Below are 13,538 nucleotides of genomic sequence, written 5' to 3'. Positions count from 1 at the left end.
GACCATTAACAGATACACGCAGCTGGATGCGTATCCCCTCCCGCGCATATCTGACATGGTCAACCAGGTTGCGCAGTACTGGGTGTTCTCCACCATCGACTTAAAATCTGCTTATCACCAGCTCCCCATTCGCCCAGAGGACCGACAATACACGGCCTTTGAGGCGGATGGTCGCCTGTACCATTTTTTAAGGGTTCCTTTTGGTGTCACGAATGGGGTCTCGGTCTTCCAGCGTGCTATGGACCGAATGGTGGACCAGAACGGGCTGCAGGCTACCTTCCCGTACCTGGATAACGTCACCATCTGCGGCCATGACCAGCAGGACCACGATGCCAACCTTCTTAGATTTTTACGCACTGCATCTCGCCTGAATCTGACCTACAACAGGGAGAAGTGTGTATTTTGCACGTGCCGCCTAGCTATCCTCGGATACGTGGTGGAAAACGGGGTCCTTGGCCCTGATCCAGACCGTATGCGTCCCCTCCTCGAACTCCCCCTGCCCACTAGCATCAAAGCACTGAGAAGATGTTTAGGCTTCTTCTCATACTATGCACAGTGGGTTCCCAATTACGCGGACAAAGCCCGTCCGCTCATCAAGTCTACCTCTTTTCCCCTAGCAACAGAGGCTCGCTTAGCCTTTGCAAGAATAAAAGCCGACATCGCGAAAGCCACGATGCACGCTATCGATGAGTCCATCCCCTTCCAGGTGGAGAGTGATGCATCTGATTTCGCCCTGGCCGCCACACTTAACCAGGCGGGCAGGCCCGTCACCTTTTCCTCTCGCACCCTCCAAGGCCCTGAAATTCGACATTCGGCGGTGGAAAAGGAGGCCCAGGCCATCGTGGAGGCCGTTCGGCATTGGCGCCATTACTTGGCGGGAAAACGGTTCACTCTGCTCACGGACCAGCGGTCCATGGCGTTCATGTTCAACAACACGTTACGGGGTAAGATCAAGAATGATAAAATCTTGAGGTGGAGAATCGAACTCTCCACCTACAATTATGATATCATGTACCATCCAGGGAAGCTCAACGAGCCCTCGGATGCCCTGTCGCGTGGAACATGCGCTAGTGTGCAGGAGAATCGATTACAGGCTCTCCACAATGACCTCTGCCATCCGGGGGTCACTCAGCTCTTCCACTTCATAAAGGCCCGGAATCTACCCTACTCGGTGGAGGATGTCAGGTCCATAACCAGAAGCTGCCGGGTATGCGCGGAATGCAAACCGCACTTCTACCGACCTGACAGGGCACACCTCATTAAGGCCACTCGTCCCTTCGAAAGACTGAGTGTGGACTTTAAGGGCCCCCTTCCCTCGACAGATCGGAACGTGTACTTCCTCAATGTGGTTGATGAGTACTCACGATTCCCTTTTGTCATTCCCTATTCTGATATGACCGCTGCCACGGTTATCAAGGCATTTCGTGATCTTTTCACCCTGTTCGGTTACCCCTGTTATATCCACAGCAATAGGGGCTCGTCGTTCATGAGCGACGACTTGAGGCAATACCTGCCCTCATATGGGATTGCCTCTAGTAGAACCACGAGCTACAACCCGAGGGGTAACGGACAGGTTGAACGAGAGAATGCTAGTCTGGAAGGCTGTCTTACTGGCGTTGAGGTCTAAAGGTCTTCCAGTCTCCCGTTGGCAAGAGGTACTCCCTGATGCGCTCCACTCCATACGCTCACTCCTGTGTACGGCAACCAACGCTACTCCTCATGAGAGAATGTTTTCATTCCCTAGGAAGTCTTCCTCTGGGACCTCATTACTGTCTTGGTTGACGTACTCAGGACCTGCCCTCCTGCGGCGGCATGTTAGGACCCGCAAGTCCGACCCTTTGGTTGAACAGGTCCATCTCCTCCACGCCAACCCTCAGTATGCCTACGTGGCATATCCTGACGGGCGAGAGGACACGGTCTCGATTCGAGATCTGGTGCCAGCAGGGGGCTTGGAAACCCCTGTCACTCCCACACCCCCTGTTAGGGACCCCCCCAACCATTATCTCCCCTCCTGACACGGCGCGGGCAGTATCGGGACCACCACTTAACCCTCTTACTCCCGTGTACAGCTTGCCTGAGTCCAGGAGATGGTCGCCACTTCAAGGCGTGCCCGAGTTCAGCGGATTGTCACCACCTCGTGGTCTACCGGCCCGTGAGGAACTGGAGGAGTCGCTGGACACCGCCTTGGAGAGAACGTCACCACGATTGCCTGAACCGGTGTCATCGCCGGTGTTGAGGAGGTCACAGCGACGGTGCGGTCCCCCAGACCGCTTGAACTTATAGACAGATGAACAATTGTTCTGTGTTTTGTACCCCGCCGGCCTTTGTTTTCAAAGGAGGGGTGAATGTGGTGAACCATTGTTGGTTACCACCAGGAGTGCTGAGCCATGGTCTGGCCAGTACTATGAGTCTGTAGATATGTTACTGTTGGGGTTAGGGTTGGGCTGTTCTACCTGTTAATATAGTCCTATGGTACACCCCAGTTGGCTCTGCCTCCTGGGAGAGGTATAAAGGTCACTGCTCTGTCTGGTGACCCTTTAGTCTGGGATTGTGTACTGTATATAGTAGCTCCGTTATTGTTGGCAATAAAAGCCTTTATTTCCCGAGTACATCCTGCCTCCCGTGTGATATATCGCGCATCAGTAGGTCCATTCAGAAGTCTGATGGCAGCAGGGAAGAAGCTGTTCTTGTGTCGATTGGTATGTGATCTCAGACTTTTGTATCTTTTTCCCGATGGAAGAAGGTGGAAGAGAGAATGTCCGGGGTGCGTGGGGTCCTTAATTATGCTGGCTGCTTTCTCGAGGCTGCGGGAAGTGTAGACAGAGTCAATGGATGGGAGGCTGGTTTGAGTGATGGATTGGGCTACATTCACGACCCTTTGTAGTTCCTTGTGGTCTTGGACAGAGCAGGAGCCATAAAAAGTTGTGATACAACCAGAAAGAACGCTTTCTACGCTGCATATTGTGATGTGAACTGTTCTTAGCTAACCTATCTGTAAATTCCCTACAGTCCCAGTTTTGGGGCCTCCTTCTGTTGGGCTCACTGAGCCTGCAACAACAGGACAAAGTGTCCATTTGCACCGTCACGTCAGTTGGCTGTTTGGAGGAAGTTAAAATTATATTTTGAGGAACTAAGTGACCAGAAGAAAATCCGTGTCTGTTCATTTTGAAGTCACCCCACTGTGCAAGCTCAGAGGTGTGAAGCAGAATTAACCAGAAAAAGGCGTTGATATTAGATTTAAACTGAAGGCCAATTTAGGCCCAATTTACCCAGGATAGTCCCTGTAGTGCTACACCATATCTAATGACGGCCCTGCATCGTCGTGGAGGGCATGCCCATGTCTACATCAAAGAACAAAGACTACTTTCTCAGGAGGCTAAGGAAATTTGACATGTCCGCTACGACCCTCACCAACTTTTACAGATGCACCATAGAAAGCATTCTTTCTGGTTGTATCACAGCTTGGTCTGGCTCCTGCTCTGACCAAGACCGCAAGGAACTACAAAGGGTCGTGAATGTAGCCCAATCCATCACGCAAACCAGCCTCCCATCCACTGATTCTGTCTACACTTCCCGCTGCCTCGGAAAAGCAGACAGCATAATCAAGGACAGCACACAATCTGTGTTGGAGTGTAACCAGTGACAAATTTGTATTGGATGTAATGTGACCAATGGGAACAAGATGTCAGGGTCAGCTGACCCAGTAAAACATGGAACCAATCGCAGAGTGATGTAATAGTCAGCTGATTCGCTATGAACAAGGAGCTATGTTGAATTGTGGGAAGTTTGGATTGGCCCAGGATGAGGCCCCAAGTTTGGAGTAATGATGTTTCTTTATTAAACCCTTTCTTTGATTTATAAATTGGAGTAACATTTGTTGTTGTTTCATGAGCTGCATTTGGAAGAGTTCCTTCTGAAGAAACACCCTGGACATTCTCTCTTCCAATTTCTTCTGTTGGGAAAAGGATACAAAAATCTGAGGTCACGTACCAACTGACTCAAGAACAGCTTCTTCCCTGCTGCCATCAGACTTTTGAGTGGACCTACCAAATATTAAGCTGATCTTTCTCTGCACCCTATCTGTAACTGTAACACTATATTCTGCACCCTTTCCATCTCCCCTATGTACTCTATGAACGGTATGTTTTGTCTGCATCGTGCGCAAGAAACAATACTTTTCACTGTATTCCAATACATGTGACAATACTAAATCAAATCAAATATTAAGTTGATCTTTCTCTACACCCTAACTACGATTGTAACACTATACTCTGCACCTTCTCCTTTCCTTCTCCCCTATGTACTCTATGAACGGTATGCTTTGTCTGTATCGTGCGCAAGAAACAATACTTTTCACTGCATCCCAATACATGTGACAATAATGAATCAAATCAAATATTAAACTGATCTTTCTCTACACCCTATCTGTGACTGTAATGTTATATTCTGTACCCTCTCCTTTCCTTCTCCCCTATGTATTCTATGAACGGTATGCCTTGTCTGCATAGCGCACAAGAAACAATACTTTTCACTGCATCCCGATACATGTGACAATTATAAGTCAAATCAAATATTAAGCTGACCTTTCTCTACACCCTATCTGTAACTGTAACACTATATTCTGCACCCTCTCCTTTCCTTCTTCCCTATGTACTCTATGAACGGTATGCTTTGTCTGTATAGCGCGCAAGAAACAATACTTTTCACTGTAAACTAATATTGGCCGTGCACCTGGCGCAAGGAATACGTCGCCAGGGCACACCATCGAGGGGTGGGGTCAATGTAAAGGTATCTCTGCAGGGTCTCAAGGCACACCAGCACCTGACCACCCTCCCTAAAACTGTGTGCAATACAGCCGCTGTGGTCTCACCAAGGCCCTGCATCAATACTTCCCTACTTTTAGTTAAATCGCTGTAGTCCCAGATGGCTGCTCTCTCCTTTGAGGGGGGAAGACTGACTGCTGGCAATTTAACCTGAGGATCACCACACTTCAGGCGAGGGGCAAGGCATGAATAACCTCAACCAGTCCGGGAATTGAACCCGCGCTCGCTCTGCATCACGAACCAGCCATCCAGCCAACTGAGCTAAAGCAGCGTTTAGGCCCTGCTCCTAGCATGCAGAGTTCTGAGACTTATTATTCCCAAAACAAACAGCTTTGTCAATGAAACCTTATAAGGTTTAGTTACTGCGCTGCACAGGGTGACTGATCGTTAGCCAAATGAGCTGTGAGGCTTCTTGCCAAGTCACTTATGATCATGCATGACCTCCCTTCCATGGGGTAAATTAGGCAACTCCAAAGCATACCGATATTATATTACATTGTGACTTGACCTGGGTTCACAATCTTTCATTTGGTGTTACCGGCTCAGTGGTTAAGAAAGGGTTCTGCGTAAAATATAATCACTTAGGCTTTGCCGTTTTTGTCACTAAAATGCAGATGAGATTGAGAGAAAGTGAAATCTTTGCCAGAGAGCCGTGTGAAAATGAGTGGGTGCAGTTGGAATCGTCCATTAAGAATTGCCAGTCAATTGTCTCCAACATCCTTCCTGTCTCAATATAGTGATGGGTACAATAGGGGGAGGCGATGGCCTAGTGGTATTATCGCTAGACTATTGATCCAGAAACTCAGCTAATGTTCTGGGGACCCGGGTTCGAATCCCGCCCCGGCAGATGGTGGAATTTGAATTCAATAAAAAATATCTGGAATTAAGAATCTACTGATGACCATGAAACCGTTGTTGGAAAAACCCATCTGGTTCACTAGTATTCTTTAGGGAAGGAAATCTGCTGTCTTTACCTGGTCTGGCCTACATGTGACTCCAGAGTCACAGCCAATGTGGCTGACTCTCAACTGTCCTCGGGCAATGAGGGATGGGCAATAAATGCTGGCCCAGCCAGTGACGCCCATGTCCAACGAATGAATTAAAAAAATTCTCCTTGTCAAACAAGCTTGATTGCTACCCCTTCCACAAACATTGTCTGTATAGTGCGCAAGAAACAATACTTTTCACTGTATCCCAGTACATGTGACAATAATAAATATTTAATAAATAATAAATTATTAAGCTGATCTTTCTCTATACCCTATCTGTAATGGTAACACGATATTCTGCACTCTCTCCTTTCCTTCTCCCCTATGTAAGACCATAAAACATAAGAGCAGAATTAGGCCACTCGGCCCATCGAGTCTGCTCCGCCATTCAATCATGGCTGATACTTTTCTCATCCCCATTCTCCTGCCTTTTCCCCATAACCCCTGATCCCCTTATTAATCAAGAACCTATCTATCTCTGTCTTAAAGACACTCTATGACCTGGCCTCCACAGCCTTCTGCGGCAAAGCGTTCCACAGATTCACCACTCTCTGGCTGAAGAAATTCCTCCTCATCTCTGTTTTAAAGGATCGTCCCTTTAGTCTGAGGTTGTGCCCTCTGGTTCTAGTTTTTCCTACTAGTGGAAACATCCTCTCCACGTCCACTCTATCCAGGCCTTGCAGTATCCTGTAAGTTTCAATAAGATCCCCCCTCATCCTTCTAAACTCCAATGAGTACAGACCCAGAGTCCTCAACCATTCCTCATACGACAAGTTCTTAATTCCAGGAATCATTCTTGTGAATGTCCTCTGGACCCTTTCCGAGGCCAGCACATCCTTCCTTAGATTTGGGGCCCAAAACTGCTCACAATACTCCAAATGGGGTCTGACCAGGTCCTTATACAGCCTCAGAAGTACATCCCTGCTCTTGTATTCTAGCCCTCTCGACATGAATACTAACATTGCATTTGCCTTCCTAACTGCCGACTGAAACTGCATGTTAACCTTAAGAGAATCTTGAACAATGACTCCCAAGTCCCTTTGTGTTTCTGATTTCCTAAGCATTTCCCCATTTAGAAAATAGTCTATGCCTCCATTCCTCCTTCCAAAGTGCAGAACCTCACACTTTTCTACAGTGTATTCCATCTGCCACTTCTTTGCCCACTCTCCTAACCTGTCCAAGTCCTTCTGCAGCCCCCCTGCTTCCTCAATACTACCTGTCCCTCTGCATACCTTTGTATCATCTACAAACTTAGCAACATGTACTCTATGAATGGTATGCTTTGTCTGTATAGCGCGCAAGAAACAATACTTTTCACTGTATCCCAATACATGTGACAATAATAAATCAAATCAAATATTAAGTTGATCTTTCTCTACACCCTAGCAATGACTGTAACACTATATTCTGCACCCTCTCCTTTCCTTCCCCCCTATGTACTCTATGAACGGTATGCTTTGTCTGTATAGCGCACAAGAAACAAAACTTTTCACTGTATCCCAATACATGGGACAATAATAAATCAAATCAATCAAAGTTGTTCTAATCTGGCCAGGATTTGTCCAATTAGATGCCTGCGATGTGCCTTGGAGGGGGGGGGGGGTTTCAAAGGTGCTACATAAATGCACATCATTGTTATTTAATGCAGGTTGCACTCAACTGTTTGAGGAACTGGGCGACATTCGCATTGTGTTCAGCACAACAGCTGGAGTGTGCAAAATGACTCAATCAGGATTCTTTGCCGTGCTTGGAAGTCAGCCCAAAGCTGTCAATTATTAAACAACTCAGTGAGGCCTGAGTACACACTGATACTTTGGCCAGCATCGAGCAGTTTAATGATTGGCTAAACAGCATCGGAGCCACAGTAAAAGACCTGCGCTAACGTGAGGCAATTGTAGGAAGATGCCCCTGGCAAGAAGCCTTACCAACTGGATGCACAGCAGAATTTCATACAACCATAGAATCCCTACAGTGCACAAGAGGCCATTTGACCCATCGAGTCTGTACCGACTCCCTGACAAAACATTTTAACCAGGCCCTCTCCCTGCCCGATGTCCACACATTTAGCATGGCCAATCCACCTAACCTGCACATCTTTGGACACTAAGGGGCAATTTAGCATGGCCAATCCACCTAACCTACACATCTTTGGACACTAAGGGGCAATTTAGCATGGCCAATCCACCTAACCTGCACATCTTTGGACACTAAGGGGCAATTTAGCATGGCCAATCCACCTAACCTACACATCTTTGGACACTAAGGGGCAATTTAGCATGGCCAATCCACCTAACCTGCACATCTTTGGACACTAAGGGGCAATTTAGCATGGCCAATCCACCTAACCCGCACATCTTTGGACACTAAGGGGCAATTTAGCATGGCCAATCCACCCAACCTGTACATCTTTGGACACTAAGGGGCAATTTAGCATGGCCAATCCACCTAACCTACACATCTTTGGACACTAAGGGGCAATTTACCATGGCCAATCCACCCAACCTGCACATCTTTGGACACTAAGGGACAATTTACCATGGCCAATCCACCTAACCTGTACATCTTTGGACGCTCAGGGGCAATTTAGCATGGCCAATCCACCCAACCTGCACATCTTTGGACACTAAGGGGCAATTTAGCATGGCCAATCCACCTAACCTACACATCTTTGGACACGAAGAGGCAATTTAGCATGGCCAATCCATCTAACCTACACATCTTTAGACACTAAGGGGGCAATTTATCATGGCCAATCCACCTAACCTACACATCTTTAGAGACTGAGGGCAATTTAGCTTGGCCAATCCACCTAACCTGCACATCTTTGAGCTGTGGGAGGAAACTGGAGCACCCGGAGGAAACTGACGCAAACACGGGGAGAATGTGCAGACTCCACACAGACATTCACCTGAGGCCAGATGAACCCGGGTCCCTGGTGCTTTGAGGCAGCAGTGCTAGCCACTGTGCCACCGTGCCGCCCCACATGTCCTGGGGCCTGGCTTACAAAAGCCACGGGGTCGATGTCAGGTGGTCCGTCCAGTTTTGACAGTCCTGCAGTGGTTTTGATCCAAGCGAGTGTCTCTGTCGACCAGTTCAGAGAGGGCAGCTAACGGTCACCAGCTTGTTGTGGGTCTGGAGTCACCTGTAGGCCAGACTGGGTCAGGATGGCAGATTTCCTTTCCTGACGGGCACTAGTGGACCAGATGGGTTTCATGACACACTGGTAGTTCAGAATGGCGACAAGCTCCCCGCCAAGCTGCTTCACGCTTTGAGTCACAACATCTACACGATGAGACAAAATGGCGGCAGAGAAGAGAACACATCCTGCGTGGATCCCAATGCCTCATGGGATTGTCCTGCCCCATGTTCCCAAAGATCAGTGGGTCAAGAATGGGCCCATAGAATCATAGAATCCGTACAGTGCAGAAGGAGGCTATTCGGCCCATCAAGCCTGCACCGACCACAGTCCCATCCAACCCTATCCCCATAATCCCATGCATTTACCCAGCTAGTCCCCCTGAAACTAAGGTGTAATTTAGCATGGCCAATCACCTAACCTACACATCTTTGGACAATAAGGGGCAATTTAGCATGGCCAATCCACCTCACCTACACATCTTGGGACACTAAGGGACAATTTAGCATGGCCAATCCACCTAATCCGCACATCTTTGGACACTAAGGGACAATTTAGCATAGCCAATCCACCTAACCTGCACATCTTTGGACACTAAGGGGCAATTTAGCATGGCCAATCCCCCCAACCTACACATCTTTGGACACTAAGGGACAATTTAGCATGGCCAATCCACCTAACCCGCACATCTTTGGACACTATGGGGCAATTTAACATGGCCAATCCACCTCACCTACACATCTTGGGACAGAAAGGGGCAATTTTGGTCTGTGGGAGGAAACCGGAGCACCCGGAGGAAACCCACGCAGACACGGGGGACAACGTGCAAACTCCACACAGACAGTGACCCAAACCGGGAATCGAACCTGGGTCCCTGGGGCTGTGAGCAGCAGTGCTAACCACTGTGCCACCGTGCCCATCACACGAGGGCCCATGGCAGAAACTCTGGACCCTGAGTCGACGCCATCCTCGGATCGAAGGTCAGCTGAGATCGATGTTAAAGAATTCAAATCTAAAAGTCCTCAGCCGTCACGGTGGGATTGGAACTCTCATCTCCAGCTCATTCGTCCAGGTGAGGGGATTACTAGTCTAGTAAAATAGCCCTCTTTTTAAACAGAGACCACGGCTGGAGTTCTCCAATCTCGCATGCCCGCTGCCAGCAAGAATGGAGAATTTGGCGCCCAGCCAATGCAGTGGGACCGGAAAATCCCAGCCGCAGGAGGGGTTGGAGAATTCCGGCCGACATCCCGAAGGTTCTTGCTTGCATGCAAAATGGTGATACACACACGCATGTGCGGATGCACATGCGTGGTCCTATTTTAACATGATGTGCTCAGGAACTGGCACATTTTAAGTAAAGCAGGCCATTGGATGCGACGAAAACATCACTACCTGACTCTGGGTGCATCAGTCGCTGAAAGTAAGCGCGCAGGTACAGCAGGCAGTAAAGAAGGCAAATGGTATGTTGGCCTTCATAGCGAGAGGATTTGAGTACAGGGATAGGGATGTTTTGCTGCAATTGTACAGGGCGTTGGTGAGGCCACACCTGGAGTATTGTGTGCAGTTTTGGTGTCCTTATCTGAGGAAGGATGTCCTTGCTATAGAGGGAGCGCAGCGAAGATTTACCAGGCTGATTCCTGGGATGGCAGGTCTGTCATACGAGGAGAGACTAAGTCGGTTAGGATTATATTCACTGGAGTTCAGAAGAGTGAATCATAGAATCCCTACAGTGCAGAAGGAGACCATTCAGCCCATTGGGTCTGCACCGACCACAATCCCACTCAGGTCCTATCACCATCACCCCATGTATTTACTCGAGCTAGTCCCCCTGACACTAAGCGGCAATTTAGTATCGCCAATCCACCTAACCCACATATCTTTGGACTGTGGGAGGAAACCGGAGCACCTGGAGGAAACCCACGCAGACACGGGGAGAATGTGCAGACTCCACACAGACAGTGACCCAAGCCGGGAATCGAACCCGGATTCCTGGCGCTGTGAGGCAGCAGTGCTAACCACTGTGCCAAATGAGAGGGGAGCTCATAAAAACTTATAAAATTCTAACAGGGTTAGACAGGGTAGGTCCAGAAAGAATGTTCCCGATGGTGGGGGGAGTCCAGAACTAGGGGTCATAGTTTGAGGATAAGGGGTAAACTTATAAAATTCTGACAGGGTTAGACAGGGTAGATTCAGAAAGAATGTTCCCGATGGTGAGGGAGTCCAGAACTAGGGGTCATAGTTTGAGGATAAGGGGTAAACCGTTTAGGACTGAGGTGAGGAGAAATTTCTTCACCCAGAGGGTGGTGAATGTGTGGAATTCACTCCCACAGAAAGTAGTTGAGGCCAAAACGTTGTGTGATTTCAGGAAGAAATTAGATATCGCTCTTGTGGCTAAAGGGGGGATATTGGGGGGGAAGGGGGGATCAGGATATTGAGTTCGATGATCAGCCATGATCACAATGAATGGCGGAGCAGGATCGAAGGGCCAAATGGCCTCCTCCTGCTTCTAGTTTCGATGTTTCTGTGCATGGTGGCAGATGTGCGTCGCTGTAGAAATTCAAAGCTAATTGTTTGCAGGAACAGTTCCTCCAAGGATCCAAGCAATTCCCCACACAACAGTTATGCACTGCCAAAGATCTCCCCATCCACCTGACTCACACTCGCATCATAAGAACATAAGAACATAAGAAATAGGAGCAGGAGTAGGCCATCTAACCCCTCGAGCCTGCCCCGCCATTCAATAAGATCATGGCTGATCTGAAGTGGTTTAGTTCCACTTGCCCGCCCGCTCCCCATAACCCTTAATTCCCTTATTGATCAGAAATCTATCTACCTGTGTCTTAAACATATTTAACGAGGTAGCCTCCACTGCTTCAATGGGCAGAGAATTCCAGAGATTCACTATCCTCTGAGAGAAGAAGTTCTTCCTCAACTCTGTTCTAAACTGACTCCCCCTTATTTTGAGGCTGTGTCCTCTAGTTCTTGTTTCCTTTCTAAGTGGAAAGAATCTCTCTGCCTCTACTCTATCCAGCCCCTTCATTATCTTATATGTCTCTATAAGATTTCCCCTCAGCCTTCTAAACTCCAACGAGTACAGGCCCAGTCTACTCAATCTCTCCTCATAAACTAACCCCCTCATCTCCGGTATCAACCAGGTGAACCTTCTCTGTACTCCCTCCAAGGCCAATATATCTTTCCGCAAATAAGGGGACCAAAATTGCACACAGTACTCTAGTTGCGGCCTCACCAGTGCCTTGTACAGTTGCAGCAAGACCTCCCTGCTTTTATACTCCATCCTTCTCGCGATAAAGGCCAACATTCCATTTGCCTTCTTGATCACCTGCTGCACCTGCAGACTGAGTTTTTGCGATTCATGCACAAGGACCCCCAGGTCCCTCTGCACAGTAGCATGTTGTAATTTTTCACAGTTTAAATAATAGTCCATTTTACTATTATTCCTTCCAAAGTGGATAACCTCACACTTGTCAACGTTATACTCCATCTGCCAGATCCTCGCCCACTCACTTAGCCTATCCAAATCTCTCTGCAGACTTTCCGCATCCTCCACGCAATTCGCTTTCCCACTCATCTTTGTGTCATCCGCAAACTTTGTTACCCTACCCTCAGTCCCCTCCTCCAGATCGTCTATGTATATGGTAAACAGTTGAGGCCCCAGCACCGATCTCTGCGGCACGCCACTAGTCATCAACTGCCAACCAGAAAAGCACCCATTTATTCCAATTCTCTGCTTCCTGTTAGATAACCAATCCTCAATCCACGCTAACACTTTACCCCCAACTCTGTGTACCCTAATCTTCTGCAGCAACCTTTTGTGAGGCACCTTATCGAACGCCTTCTGGAAATCCAAAAACACCACATCCACCGGTTCCCCTCTGTCAACTGCACTCGTTACATCTTCATAAAAATCCAGTAAATTCGTCAAACACGACTTTCCCTTCATGAATCCATGCTGCGTCTGCTTGATCGAACCATTTTTTTCCAGGTGTCCTGCTATTTCTTCTTTAATGATGGATTCCAGCAATTTCCCAACTACAGATGTTAAGCTAACCGGCCTGTAGTTACCCACCTTTTGTCTACCTCCTTTTTTAAACCGTGGCGTCACATTAGCTGTTTTCCAGTCAGCTGGCACTTCCCCAGAGTCCAGCGAATTTTGATAAATTACAACCAACGCATCTGCTATTACTTCTGCCACTTCTTTCAGTACCCTGGGATGCATTCCATCCAGACCAGGGGACTTGTCTACCTTTAGTCCCATTAGCCTACCCAGCACTACCTCTTTAACAATAGTAATCGTTTTAAGGACCTCGCCCCCTACAGTCCCACGACCATCATTTTTCGGTAAGCTATTGGTGTCCTCTACCGTGAAGACCGACACAAAAAACTTGTTTAAGGCCTCGGCCATTTCCTCGTTTCCCATTATTAAATCCCCTTTCTCGTCTTCTAAGGGACCAACATTTACTTTAGCCACTCTTTTCCTTTTTATATATTTGTAAAAACTTTTACGATCAGTTTTTATATTTTGTGCTAGTTTAGTTTCATAATCTATCTTTCCTTTCTTTATCGCTTTCT

This window comes from Mustelus asterias, chromosome X, assembly GCF_964213995.1.
Source record: "Mustelus asterias chromosome X, sMusAst1.hap1.1, whole genome shotgun sequence".
Taxonomy (NCBI): domain Eukaryota; kingdom Metazoa; phylum Chordata; class Chondrichthyes; order Carcharhiniformes; family Triakidae; genus Mustelus; species Mustelus asterias.
Note: the sequence above shows the minus strand (reverse complement) of the source record.